The 16,109-nt window shown below is 32.0% G+C and overlaps 3 pseudogenes; 1 reads left to right on the top strand and 2 right to left on the bottom strand.

Moving 5' to 3' along the window:
- Positions 1 to 1,995: 1,995 nt before the first annotated feature.
- LOC120144281 lies at positions 1,996 to 5,925 on the top strand (annotated as a pseudogene).
- A 2,726-nt stretch (positions 5,926 to 8,651) lies between these two features.
- LOC120144653 lies at positions 8,652 to 10,805 on the bottom strand (annotated as a pseudogene).
- Positions 10,806 to 11,685: 880 nt separating this feature from the next.
- LOC120144272 lies at positions 11,686 to 15,375 on the bottom strand (annotated as a pseudogene).
- Positions 15,376 to 16,109: the final 734 nt, after the last annotated feature.

The raw sequence follows: 16,109 nt of genomic DNA, 5'->3' as shown, positions 1-16,109 counted from the left end.
CATTTCTACTACAAATACTAAATTAAATATGTTCATCTAATTATCTTAATATTTCTTCTACAAATACTAAATCAATAATGTTAAAATTATAATAATAATATTTACATAACAATAAATTGTAAACTGATATTTACTAAGTCAATATGTAACTAACAATAAATCATAAAATACTTTAAATAAAATATTTTTACACTTACTTGAAAGTTTCTTCTAACAAGTTGATGTTATAAAAAACATTTTCGAATTTCTTACTCACTTTTTTACCTGCAACAACATATTAAAATTAATATTTTAATATGAAATAACACGAGACAAAATAGATATATTTTATTCAAATACGAATAAAATTTTATTGGAATAATACTTACAGATTAAAGATTGGAAGAAAATTTCGTTTAAAATTTTCTCTAATATTCTTCTCAAACGATCACTCTTTCAATTATTCTCCAGATTTTGCCTCTTTTCCCCTTTCCTCACCACTACTTTACTCCCTAATTATCAATCAAACACCCCATTTTATAACATCTTGGGTATTTATTATAATTTCCCGTTCAACCATCAACCATTAATGAATAATTAATAGTGCCATTATTACTTACATGTTTCCCAGTCGGAGGCAACCTATCATCCTAGACTAAAGATGCCAGGTAAACTTGGCGTCTTCCTATTTTTCCTGAAGACGCTATGTAAGCTTGGAGTCTTCCTATTTTGCCTGAAGACGCTAGGTAAGTTTGGAATCTTCCTATTTTGCCTGAAGATGTCGTGCACTCCTGGAATCTTCCTGGTTGGTCTGAAGACGCCAGATAAGCTTGGAGTCTTTGGTTCGGTACTGTAGAATTCACCCTAGATGGGGAATAATATGGGAAGAACATTATTTTGGAAATTAAATAATTCCAAATGCATTATTTTGGCAATTTAACCTATGGTATTTACATATTTTATCTCAAAAAGTATATACTAAATACTATTATGGAAAATAAATAAGTTATCTCAAGTATTAAAATATTAACTAGTAGCTGATTATTTTAATGTAATAAAATAGACTTAACATAAAAATAATTACTTAAATTATATTCAAAATAATTTTTTTGCGTCTAAAGAAATTTTTGCTAAAAATAGAAGTCTAAAGTTTTATCCGTTACACTTTTTGGTCCTACCATTAAAAAACGTTAACTGACACGTGTCAAGTCTAATTTTTTTAAAATTTATTTTTTAAAAAATAAAAAATATATAAATGTGACATGTGTCACTTAACAATTTTTTAACTAGTGGACAACTAAAAGTGTAACGGATAAAACATTAGACACAATTTTTAACGAAAAATTATTTAGGCACTAAAACATTTTTTGAGACATTCTTTAGACACTTATTTTTGTATTAAGCTAATAAAATATTAAATTCTTTAATTAATTTAGAAACTTTAAAATTTTATGATTATGAATTAAGCGATTTGAGTTAAAAGGATAGTCAATATAATAAACATTTATAATATTTGATATATAAATTTGATTTTTAAAATTAAACTTAATGCCTATTTTTTATCTAATTAGGTGTCAACCTTGATTTTTTAGTTTAAATTAATACTTAAATTTGACTATTTTGTTCAAACTAATTCTTATTTTAAATAATTCATTTGAACTATGTTTTTAAATTAAAATACAAAAAATTAAATTTAGATATATGATTAGACCAAAAATATTTCAAGTACCAAATTGAATACTAAAACCAAATTCATATACGAAAATATATATAATCCTTAATTTTGGGGTAAAATGGAAAAGATGGTCAAAACGAACCATATAATTTTCCATAAATAAACTACTGAGGCAGACAAGAGTATAAATGCAGAGGCCAACACCCACCTATGTACTATTCTAACACGCTAACACACGCTCTTTAGAAATTCTCACTGACTTCACTTTCACCACTCCAAAAAATATATATATATATATATATATATCACGACACCCCCCAAGAAATCTCCATCTCCATCCCTTTCTCTTTGGTTTTCCATGCTTTGTCTTCATTAATGGAGCCTCAATAAAAAAACATCCGCCTGATTGCTTTTTATTACTAAACTGAGACCTGTAAATATGAAGTGTGCAGGGAGAAGTAAAAGCTTGATATGGGTCACCACACGCACCACAACACCACCACCGATGGCGTTTCACAGCGATATTACAGCCCGCGTTTATCGGGTCCAAGACTCGCCGAACTCACTCGTTCAAGCGGATCAATAACAACAACAACGGAAGTAGTACCAACAATACTTTAAGCGTGCATCATGAGATTGATCTACCGCTAAACTCACCCAGATCGGAGGTTTGAGCTGTGGGTTCGGTTTCGATCGATGGGTTGAGCCAAAGAAAAGGGTTGATGAAGAAACATAGTGTTGGATCCATGGTTTTGGATTTTGGGCTGAAAGAAAGGAAGAGGCTTGGGCATTGGGTGTTCTTGGTTTTCTGTGAGTTTTGTTTGTTTTTGGGTGTTTTCAAGATTTGTGCTACTGGTTGGTGTAGATCTGCCATCGAAACTGCTACATCAGATCAGGTATTTCTGAATTTTATGTAGCTTTCTTTTGTCATAGCTGTATATCATTATGAGTTCACCTGCATTTCATCAACGTGACAAATGTTTATTATTTTTGGAGACTGTTAGGTTAGTTTAATTATCTCTATTGCGCACGAACCAAGTGACATTTGTGCTTTTTAATTGTTATTATTTGAGGTCTCATATTCGAGCACCACCTACAAATATTATCTTGTACTTTTCATAGATTAATGGCTATATTTGCAATCGAATACAATAAAAAGTTTCTTCTAAATGTCGGTAATTGGATAAAAAACATGTATCTCAAACAAAGCATAAGATATGTTCCAATGCTGAAAAATTGTGGGAAATTGTTTATGGTTTTTCCTTGCTAATGTGCTCTCTATCGTTGTAACTAGGGGTTATCTGATTCCTCAACCAGTGGACTAGGGCTAATGGATCAAGGCTATCATGACTATCGGTACAAGAAAGGAGGAAGTGATTTGGATCGAACTCTAATGACATTGAAATCAGAGATAACTGTTGTGAGTTTAAAATCTGTGTCTCAAATATACTGCTTTGCTTCTGTTTGTCTTCAGGCTGAACATGTCGATTAAAAAGTAACTTAAGAGTTGATTATTCTGATTATCCAAAAGAATTTTCATATTTTTTTTTCATTTCTAACCCAGCTTTCAGGTATTTGGTCTCAATCAAATAGTGCGAATTTCACACAGTGCATTGACCACTCAAAGAATTAAAAAAGTATGGGAGTCTTACATCTCTGTTAACTATTTTTCTTTACATTTTATGTTTTGTATGTTCACAGCCATCGATGTTTTTGTTTTTTGCCAACTTGCTATTAGTTTCTATGTTTTCGCTTGTTCTAAGCTTCTGAATGCTGTTTTCTTGGCAGAGCTAGATGCAAAGACAAATGGCTACGTTCTCTTAAATGCCAACGTCGGTTTGAATCAGATGAGATTTGGGATTTGTTTGTTGTGTGTTTCTCATTGTTTTCTTATAGCCTAACCTTTTATTAGTACCATCGTTTGATGTATCAATAATTTTAGAACACAGATATGTGATATGGTTGCTGTTGCTAAGGTTATGAAAGCAACACTTGTCCTTCCGTCACTCGATCATGCCTCGTACTGGGTTGATGAAAGGTTAGTTTCTTTGTGTACTGTGCTAATGTTTCACATCGCCTGTTTTGCACCAAAAAGTACATCAGTTCCTTATCTGATTCTTTTGAATGCTGAAAATGCTTAAGATAACTTGCATTTACACAAGGGTTTCTTCTTGCGCCCTTAAGTAACTTACATCTCGTGCTATTAATGTATGGCTAACTTATGGATTATGGTAATTCCTTACATTGACATTCTTGAAATCTGTTATTGGGTAGCATGCACTCTAGTGGTACGTGTATCATGTAGCCCCTTAGCTGATGGATTGTTTGATATATTTGCAGTGGCTTTAAAGATCTGTTTGACTGGCAGCATTTCATTGAGACCCTGAAAGATGATGTCCATATAGTTGAGACAATACACCCCCCCCCCCCCGAGTATGCTGGAATTGAACCTTTCAACAAAACACCTATATCTTGGTCTAAGGCTAGCATAAACTTATCTTTTTCATTTCCAAACGTCTATGCAGAAACTGCAAAACGCACTATCTTTTTCATACGACTTTTCAAGTGGCTTTGCTTCAGTTGAACCGTATCTTCTGAGATACATATATGTAATTTATAGTTCCTTATGATATTAGAATAACTTACATTCTTTTGTTTAGGTTAGCTATTACAAGTCAGAAGTCCGACCATTGTTGAAGAAGCATAAAATAATCTATTTTACTCGCACTGATTCTCAGCTTGCTAATAATGATATCCCAAGCTCCATACAAAGGCTAAGGTGCCAGGTAAATTAGAGGGCACTGAAATATTTGGCTCCAACTGAAAAAGTCGGAAACACTTTGGCTTCTGGAATGCGCGAGAACGGTGCCCCTTATCTTGCTCTCCATTTGAGGCAAGTAAAAGAAATTTATTTATTTTGCATATCGATACAACTTCCCCTTTGCTTCATACTCTTTTTGATTGGTTTGACATGAGGTTTGTGTAGTCAAGTCTGATGTATGTATGTTCTTCTCTCTTATTTTTTTTTTTTTACTTTGTAGATATGAAAATGATATGCTTGCATTCACTGGCTGCAGTCATAGCTTGTTAGCCGAAGAAGATGATGAGCTACGTAGGATGCGTTATGAAGTTGGTCATTAGAAGGAGAGAGATTAACGGAACAGAAAGAAGATTGCTTGGTGGTTGTCCACTAACCCCTTGGGAGACTTCTCTCTTGCTCAGAGCATTGGGTTTTCCATCAAGCACTCGAATTAGCTGGTGAAGCTTACGGAAATGGAAGTATGGAGCCTCTCAAGGAAGATTTTCCTAATATCTGCTGCCATTCCTCCCTATCTACAGACGAGGAGTTCAAATCTTTGAAGAATCACCAGAACATGTTGGCTGGTTTAGACTATATTGTCGCCCACGAGAGTGATTATTTGTTTATACGTATGATGGAAATATGGAAAAGGCGGTTCAAGGACATAGGCGATTTGAGAACTTCAAGAAGACTATCAACCCTGATAGGTAATTTTCTGCCATTGTTTTCTTGAATGAGTACCTTATATCGCTGCCATTTCCGGAGCAAAATATTTATGAACCATCATCATTCTGTTGGTGCAGGATGAATTTTGTGAAACTTGTGGACGATTATGATGATGGAAATATTTCTTGGAAGGAATTCAGCTCCAAAGTGGAAAAGCTTCATGAAAATCGGGTCGGAGCTCCCTATCTTAGAGAGCCTGGGGAGTTTCCGAAATTGGAGGAGAGTTTCTATGCAAATCCATGTAACATCTCCAACCCGTACCCGACCCGGATACGAGTCTGAGATGTCACATTGACTTTTTAAAATAATATTTTTACAAAATATCAAAACATTTGAACTTATATTAAGAAAATACAATAAATACTATTAAATTATGTTTCATTATAAAAATTTAAGTCAAAAATATATTTATGAACAGTATTATACGGTATGAATAGTACCATGAACAATACTATGAACAATACCATGAAAAGTGAAAATTTTCGAATATAAATTGTGTATCGATGCATTGTTACAATAACTTTCGTAAAAATACGTATAAACTTATAAAAATCTAACATTTCATCTATATAAAATTTATCAATTATATATACACGTTTAAAATATTATAAAACTCAATCATATGACTTTTCAAAACCGATTAGAACATATTGGATTTAATCCTTTATTTACATGTCAACCACTTTCTTTATTACAAAAAACATACTATACATTTCTTTTCTGATATTTGGAAAGGAGGAATTGATCTGTCTTGCATAATTTTTATCAATCTTCCTCTTCTCAAAATCTACGCATGAAACAATTACACGCTAAGTAGTCGACTTAGTGAGACATATAAAACATATAATAAAACTGTAGAATATTTCATATAATAAAATGCATATATATATATATATCATCATTATCATAATCTCTATTTATCATATGATTTTGTACTTATCATTCTTGTATATCATATAACACACATAACATCATATAATTCATGTAACATATTTCATATCACCAAAACATATACATTATATGTATTGTATTTGTTATTGTCTCTTTATTAGCCCATGTATATTACTGATAACTTAAGGTATATGAGTACATTGAGGTTGTACACAAATGTTGTCACCACAGCTCGTATAAATTGCACCGAAGTGCCACGTAGAAATGCACCGTAGTGCCATATAAGATTTGTCTCTAAGGACCACATATAAATTCCTCAAGAATCATATACATATACCAATGATCAAGTAGGTGTCTCAAAAGACCTCATACATGTTCTAAAGAATACATATATATCCCGTAGGATCATGTAGAATTGTCCCGAATGACTGCGTAGACCCTCAACTCTTGGCATGTCAACTATACGTCTAGATCTTATGACACATAACATGGCATTATTTTTCATATTTATCACATATTCATATCGACACATAGTTTACTTACACGTAGAACATTTTCATATGATTCATATTCACATGTCACATAGCTTATATCTTATTCTTATGTCTTCTCATAGACATATATTCTTTCTCATGTAGTCACATAGATCCGTATCATATAACACATATCACATGTGCATGTAATCATATAAATCGTATCATATAACTTATATTATTTCTCATGTGTTCATGTAAACATACATGTCGTATCTTGTTCACATATGTTCATATATACATCATAGATCACATATTGCATATTCATGTAAGCATGTAGATCATGTAACTTATAATAGCATACACTTATTTCCATATACTAATGCAAACATAAGAATCACATAACATTTTAAAGGTTACTTCTTATCATAGTAACTTCGTCACTTGCTCATCGCAAGTCAATGTTTATTCAATAATATAAGTACAATTTAAATTGCACTCACCTTAGTTTTGCTTTGATTCGATCCTAATTATTTGATTGTTCTGAAACTTGTTTAGGCTCAATATCTACATAAACATAATTTCCGAGATAATTATCAGAAGCCTAAACCTTATAACTTGATGTTAATAACTTAAGCTAGTTTAATGAACCAAAATTTCATTTTTCCTTTAGGGGTGTATCGATGCACTATGGGTGCATCGGTACACAAAATAGCTTCGAAATTCTTATGCATCGATGCACTCCTTAATGTATCGATGCACCTTCAAAATTTGTCTTAGTGTGTCGATACACATTCATAATGTATCGATGCATCTGTCAGTTATAAACTAATTTTAATCCGAAAATTCCATAACTTTTCATTAAAATTATTCATGTTTCATTCCCCTTTCTATTCTTAACTCAAGTACATATATTTAAACTAATTTCTACTCATTCAATACATCTTTAACCTTAAAATTCCATCTTTCATATGAAAATCAATAATCATATCAAATTTTCAAGATATTCTAAATCCAATTCTATCATTTCATATCTTTTAATTAAGTTGATGACAAGTCAAATTTAGTTTCAAATTCAACTTATCAACTCTTTTCCAAAAATTCACTTAAAAACATTTTTTTTTTAATTTTTCATAACTTCTTAATCTTTTGATTTTAAGACAACTTAAACTTTCCTTAAGCTTAAGTATCACCTAAAGATCAAAGCCCACTATTAAATTTTAAAGATTAACCCAAAAAAATCAAACCAACCTTAACTTGGTTTGCTTCACGGTTGGGAGAAAAAGAAGATGAAGAAGAAATATTGGGAACATGGTTTTTCAACATGCTCCACATGGGTATTATAATATTTATTAATTATTATTTAATTATTTTATTTGTTTAATGACCTATTTGCCCTTTGACTCTTTCAATAATTACCAATAACCCTTCGGATATTATTTTAAATAAGTCATTGAATTATTCAACTTTTCTAATTTAATCACAAAATTCTGAAATTTTACAATTTGATCATTAACTCGGTATTGAGGATGTTACAATCGACTTCCAGGATGCATCGGTCAAAGAACAGAGGAAATATAGAAGGCTAAAACACAGTTTCTGCAATTTTATCTTGATGCCACGAAGTAAAAGGCTTGACTGAAAAGGATGACTCAATTCATTGGTTGACAAATGCCTGGTCGAGACAGAAGATCCCTGGATTGATTATAAACTAACACGTTAATTCTTCATCATTCATCAATGGAGATTCATACAATTCACTTTTCAAGAGATACAGATGAAAGATACATTCATCAGGTGGAGTCTGATTATGATATCCTTTCCTATCCACCAAACTACACTCTGATAGAGAGAATTTTAATAATTTTATCAGAAAACATTTGGTTTAGATTATGGCTGTAAGAGGGGATTCTGATTGAATTGTATTACACCTGGATGTTAAATTACTAATAAAGATTTACGATTCCAGTTAGTGTTAAATTCTCCTGCTTGCAACTAAAAAAATGATCTAAATAATAGTAATCATAAATGAAACCAATTTAATTTAATCTTTATTTCTGATTAATGAAATAACACTAATGGAAGACAAAGTAGACAGATCAGATATGGAGGAAATCCATTGGTCTACAGCTGCAAAATAGAGTCCACAAGATCAGACAGAGGTGCAAGTTCTCCTTTGTCAATCAATCGAAACTCCTGCATAAAATGACAATGTTTCAGATATGGAGGTCCCCCATGATCAATATTATAAGTACATTGGACTTTGGAAGAACAAGAACTTACCCAAGTGAACAGAAGAAAATGCTTAAAGCAAGTATTCAAATGAGCTTCTTCTTTCAAACTCAGTCTTCTGAAAATGTGTGTGGTAAATGTGTGCATACACTCTGAACAATCTCTTGAATATCGTCTTCACGACATCTCGAAAATTCGCCGGAAATGGTGTCCCTGTATGACAAAAGCTTCTGTTTCTAAGTTCATATCATGATAACATGGTAGTTTACCGAGTTACTAACCCAGTTTTTGAGGGAAAATTGCTTCATCATCCAACTGAGCCTCAATCCAGTTCATCAGATACTCGACATATTTAGGAGCTGATACCTCTATAGGCTTCTTTATAGTAACCCCATCAGCCCACCGATACTCGTATCTGCGGAGTGCGAACATCGACCATCGACCATCGACGAGTGATTTAAGTTCAATCCTCAAGCAAACTATAAAATGTGATTTTAAGTGCATCATAATATCATACCTTGGTCCTGCTGACATAGTTGGACAGTTGTTTGAAGTTAGGGATGGTAAAAAACATCGAATTCGTCGGGAAAAATCGAAAATCGAATTAAACGGGTCGGATTCGGAGATGATAGACGGGAATGGGGACGGAGAAAAATTGAATTTTTTAAACGGGGATGGGTTTGGTAATCCCCGCCCCGATTACCCGAATACCCGGCTCGATAAATATTAAAAATAATTATTATATATATATATAATATTAATAAATTTAATTTAAATTAAAAAAATATATAAAGGAGATTAAGATTTAGGAGAACACATCTTGACCTACTCGTCACTTTCCCTGCGGTTGCTCTCAAGTCTTGCTTCGCCGATCTTCACCTTCCTTGCTCCACTGCTGATGACGGTGGTGGTGTCGTTGACGTGACTTGAAAGTTGGAACTTTGAAAGAATGATTTCGTTTATGAAAGTTAAAACATTATATTATTAGTCGTTGTCATTATATTTGTCTATTTGAATTATTTTATTTTTATATGTTGAATGTATTTGGTGGTGTTTGGCGTTTCAAGTAAGTTTAGATCCGATAATGACATTATTTTTTAAATAACTCGTGTCATCGTGTGAAATTTAAAAGGTAACGGGGATTACCGCGGTGAAAAATAACCATATAAGGAAACGGTTATTTAAACGGGTAATTTTCACTGTGATTATCCTGTAGTGAAAATTATCCGTTTAAATAACCATTTATGCTAAACGGAAATATCCTGTAGTGCGGTTTCCCCGCGGTTTTTCTCGATTATCCGATGGGATCCCCGTTTAAATCCCCGAGATTTTTTAAGAGGGGACTGATACGAATTTTTTAAACGGAGACGACCCGAAACCGCACTGTTACCATCCCTATTTGCAGTGCAGAACTCAGTTAGTGTACCATACAAGATGTTCACTTGATTGAAGAAATCAACAGCTGCTTGAGAGAAGAAAATGAAGAGGGAATTAGTTCCAGATTATATGAATCTGTAGCAAACAAGATTTTGATTCGGATTCTTACTATTCACAGCTAGCCATTCGTTGATATCTTCACCGGGCGGTAGTCTAACCGCTTCTCTCAAGTTACCACTACCCAAGGTAGCATCGATGTGCCTTTGAAGCTTGAGCACCCTGCAAATGCATTTTCATGGAAAATTACTGCAAAGCAACTCCAAAAACAGAACAAGAAAAGCAGCATTCAAACCTTGCTTCCTGACGGAGCATTCTTCTTAGGCCTAACTGTCTTCTGGTTTCTGCATAATTGGGAAAAAAAAAGATCAGCAGCCCTCATCGGTTTTAATTCATACAGCTAAGTATTTATGAAAATCATTTATCATCACGGAACAAAGACAAGATGATAGTTAAAAGAAAGAAATAAAAAAAGATAACAGAGACCACTACCATAATTCAAATAAAAAAAACACAGAATCAAGAAACTTGGAGAAAAATGAGATTTGGGTAACTGAAATTGTACGAACCTGCTACAGATGCCTAACAGACTCATTGAAATGATGAACTTTGACGTTTCTAGCTGTGGTAAAAACTTAAAACCTCTATGCTTATAGCAAAAATGGAGGAAACAGAGGACAAAGAAAACAAGAAATCCGAATATGGTTTTATAATATATAAAAAAATGGAGAGAAAATAAAGGTTTTTGGTAATTAAAACGATAAAATAAATACATAATATATAATAGAAGAAAGGAAGAATGAAGATAAAATGAAAGACTGGCAAAGAGAGTGAGACTCCGCCTCTTAAAGATCAGTTAAAGAACAGAACAGAACAGAACAGAACAGAGCATAGCCAGAAGCCAGAGCAGACAAGGTCCTCCTGCTGTAATTTAATTAATTAATTAATTAATGAGATGATATATAATTGTTAATTATAATTTAGTTAATTTTTTAGCAAAAAATCAGATTTAGTTGGAAAATTTTGAAGAAATGAACGAGGATAAAGGGTAGGGTGGGGTCTTCTTAGCTGTAAGGATTTGCATATTAATGTCGTAATTAAATTGGATTTGGTCCAAACAATTTATTATGTATTATGTATTTTTTTTAATTAATTATTGATATTCGATCTATTGATATACTAATCCAGATCGAATACTACAGAGGCGAGGACAACTCTCTCAACCCAGTTACTCCATTCACAAACATCAGGATTCGAACCCCTAACCTTGCTGAAAAGACCTAGTGTCTCATCCCACTAGACCAACTAATTGTTGGTATATTTTATTTGTTATATTTATAATCATGTTTAAAATATTATACATCTCAATGTTTCATGTCCGAAATTTATTTATTTATGTATGAAGAAACAATGAAGCATAGGTTCCACAACTTAAATGCCAAATATAAGATGTGAAAACAACAAAGCCACTGCACTTCAAAGGCGAGTATGTACCACCAGGAAGGGGTAGTCTGTGTATCCGACGACAGGATCCTGAGCATAAAACGTCTTCCTGATGTACCTATTCAACGGCGCATTAACCTTCAACCTCGAAACCAGGTCCGGATTCGAGTTAAAAATTCAGCCATACGATACCAGGTCGGCATCTCCCTCGGCCACTGCCTGCATCCCGAGCTCCCTTGTGAATCCACCGCTGCACATAAAAGTCCCATCGTAACTCCTCTTCAGAGTCCTAGTTAAATAAGTTTGCCTTGTTCGGTTTGCCCGTATGCATGGTATCGAGGCTGAGTCACGTGAAGGTAAACGAGTTTCTACTCGAACTGTAGCTGAAGTTCGTTGAGCTTCTCGATTACTGCCAAGCCTAGTTTGAGCGGATTTGAATTGATGGCGTCTAGGTGATCGATTGCAGGTGAAATTCGGATAGCTACTAGATCTGCTCCGATCGGTTCAGCTACAGCTCGAACTATTTGCATTAAGAATCTACACCGGTTGGACAATGATCCACCATACTCATCTATTCGATCATTGATCCCATCTTTTAAGAACTGGTCGATTAGATATCCATGTGCTCCATGAATCTCGATCCCATCAAAACCTGCAAGTTAGACTCGTACTATACAAATCAATCATTAAAACAATCATTGTGCCAATGGAAAATGAAGAGTAAAATCTTGCATTCAAGGCCCCCTTGCGGTAGTTTTTAACGGTGAGGCACTGAATGTTGAACGGTTCAGCATTCAACGTGTTTGTTTCTCACCTCTGAATGATTCAGTGCTGACTGATAATAACTATATTTATTTGTTTGAATTAAAATATTTAAATTTATAAATAATTGATAATAGTTTTTAACGGTGAGGCACTGAATGTTGAACGGTTCAGCATTCAACGTGTTTGTTTCTCACCTCTAAATGATTCAGTGCTGACTGATTCAACAAAACAGTGCTGACTGATTCAGTAAAACAGTGCTGAATGATTCAGCATCAAAGTACATTCTAAATGATTCAGAGCCATTATCAAACTGCATGTCACATTCAAAGCTAATTCATACAGAGCCTCTGAATCATTCAACATTTAAATCATTCAACGCTTAATCATTCTAAAGTAAACAAAGAACCCACAAGACAAATCATCACTCAGTTTTTTTCTTCTTACTCTTATTTTTGATGATGAAAATTTAAAATCTCTCAATTTTATTATTAAGTTTTTAAACTTTTTTGTTTTAGCGACTAAACTAATTAAAATATTTAAAATTAATATAAAATCATAGTCACAACTCTAAATTTTTTATTTTTTAATAGTCAAAATCCATAATCTAACCAAGTCAATTGCCCGTAATTCAACATATCAACTTGAGAGCTTCGTACGAACCGAATGTCTTTAATAATAAAAGAATTGATATTATTTCTTAATATAGATACCGCTATGTATTTACCCTAAATTAATAAATAAATAAAAACTTGAGAACCTCAAAATTTTCCGGTATTTTTCTTCCTCATCCACTTAAATAAATGTTCTACCCCTTGAAAAAAACTATGACTAGTTATAATTAAACAACCTCTTCAATATATATATATATATATATATATATATATATATATATATATATATGCACGATTATACAAAATCAAGAAATTTTGTATAATATTACAAATTAAATCAAACTTTATATATAATTTAGTTATCTATTTATAATTTTTTTAAACATCGACAATATATATATAGTAAACATAACTGCTTGAAATTGAATCTTATAGAAAAAAACAAATTTCCCTCAATATTCAATGAACTAAATCTATATAAAGAAAATAAATTATATAATAATGAAAACATAGTAAAATATATCTCTAAATAATTTTATATTCTACCCCTAAAAACAAGATTTTATATTTCAATTAAATTAATTTAAAAAATAATATGCCATGCTAACTTGGTCTACTTTCTTGTTCGACCTTGTTATTTTAGTGTAACTGATTTTCATAGCCTACTAGGTCAATTTCCCATATTCAACATATCATCTTCTTCTTCCCCCACTTAAAATATGATGCAGCAATTGACTAATTATAATTAAACAACATTTGGTCGAGGTTTCACCTTTGGCTTATATAAATATATGATAAAAAATCATTCATAGCAATTAGAATATTTCTTGACGCGATATTATGTTTAAAAAATTTATTTTCAACAAATGTATAATTATTTTACTAAATGGGATTTATTAACCAAAACCCATTAGTTTAAGGCATAACTTTTTTTGGTAACATTGCTCATAAGCCCCCTTAAATACTAGAAAAAAATATATATTAATAACGGTGAAATTTTATGTTCCCCCAAAATGTTAAAGTTATCATTTAGCCCTAAAAATTGTGATGGTATAAGCTAATACGATGGTAAATATTCATTTTAGTTTCTATCAAATTTATAATTCAATTTTGTTTCTAGAGTTTTTTTAGGGAGAGAATGATTTTATGTGAATTATTAATCAATCCCAATTTCATTCAATGTTCCTTTTTATACCTAACTAAAATAATTTTCATTATCAAGTACATAATCAATGGTAATTGTAGACACACATTTTCGTCCGACCTTGTTTGCATAATATTATTATATTTATATATTAGTCTATTTATATTATATAGTATAATGACTATATATTATTTGTATTGTATAGTATATATATTATGTTTATATTATATAATATATGCATACTATACTATATTATACTATATTATATAGTGGGTATATATATTATGTCGTTATATATTCCCGTATATTATATAACATATTTATATTGTAGTGTTTATATATATTATATCATTATATATATACATTATATATTATTACATATTATTTATGATAAATATAAATAATACATATATTTATCATCTTTTATTTTATTTGCAGATCCAACCCAACCTAAAAACAAGCCCCACTAGGCCCAACAGTCCAAGCCCAGCACACGGGAAGCCTGCTCTAGTGGTGCTAAGGTTTTCGCCTTATTCCCTTTAGCGACGCGCGTTTTGGACCGTTGGATCAACTTGCAATCTGGCGGTAAAAAAGATAACATCGTAGGGATCTTGGAGAATCCTCATCCCAGCCGCAACAAACAACACATTTCCAGATTTCTCGGCACAACATGGATTTCGTGAAAATCATGCAAAAAAACCGAAAAGCATATAGTATTTTAATCTAATTAAGACTCCAAATCGAACAAAAAAATGGGACCCCTAAGTCTATAAATCCCTACGAAATCAAAAGAAAAAGAGGTTAGATTGAAAGAGAAAGCAAAAGACTTGTAATTTCGAAAGGAAAAATCAATAAAGAGGTAATATTTTTTATCTTTATCAATTTGGTTTTGTGTTTGCATGTTCCATTGTTTGGCTTTTTGTGTGTTTTTCTTTGTCTCGAAAAAAATCATGGACAGAAGAAACCGATGACCGGATGAAATTGAGTGCGAAAGATCTTTATTAGATCTTGCTCTCCTCGAGGTTTTTTAACGAAAATAGTGGTGGGATTTGGAATGAGGAGGATGAGGGTTTTCGAAAGGCGTAAAAATCGCTCAATTTCATCGCCGATGAACAGTGATCGACGCCAGTCCACAGCGGCCAGCGAGGCGGAGCATGGCCGAAATCTGGGTTTTCCATGAACTCTGGCTGAATGTTCTTCATATGTTGAAGAACATTTCAGAGAAAAGAAGAAAATGATTTTGGTATGTTTAGGGAGAGAGGAAAAATGAAATTTATTTCATGATTTTTGGAGCCCCTGAATCCACGTGTTTTCTCATGGGTAGGGTCAAATTACATTTTCGGTCCTTAGACTTTTATTGAAAATCCATTTTATTTTATTATTTAATTTTAACTATGGTTTCTTTTTTAATTCTCCCTACATTTTGTTTCATTTTTTAATTTGGTTCTTTTTTTATATATTTCGTGTTTCATTTAATCATATTTAAAAGGCTATTACACTTTACGAGATTTTGGTCTTACGATAATCGTTTTAGTTTTTATTTTATTTTTATTTTTATTTTACTATAAATTAATTAATTCTCAAATTATCTTTTCTCTAATTGATTTTTTCTTTACATTATCTTCTTTATTACTTAGTGCTTTCTTAATATGTGTGATCTCTCCTTTATTTGACATGAATTTGTTCTATTTATTTTTGGCATTCTATTATTTTAATTTTATTTCCATTTATTTCTAAGAATGTATATATATTTATGTATTTCTTTTTTCTTTGTTTCGTTCAAAACATTAAAATTTAACCTTTTATTGATTCTTATTTCTGACCTACTCAATATTTTATTTTACAATTTATCTTTTTGACCTTGTTTAGGGGTACTTTTAATCGATTAAAGGTAAGTAATTCGGATCGAATTTTAATTTTTAATTTAACTTTTAAT

Source organism: Hibiscus syriacus, unplaced genomic scaffold, assembly GCF_006381635.1.
Source record: "Hibiscus syriacus cultivar Baekdansim isolate YM2019G1 unplaced genomic scaffold, ASM638163v2 tig00002317_pilon, whole genome shotgun sequence".
In the NCBI taxonomy this organism is placed as follows: Eukaryota; Viridiplantae; Streptophyta; class Magnoliopsida; order Malvales; family Malvaceae; genus Hibiscus; species Hibiscus syriacus.
Note: the sequence above shows the minus strand (reverse complement) of the source record. Positions and strands in the feature narration are given on the sequence as shown.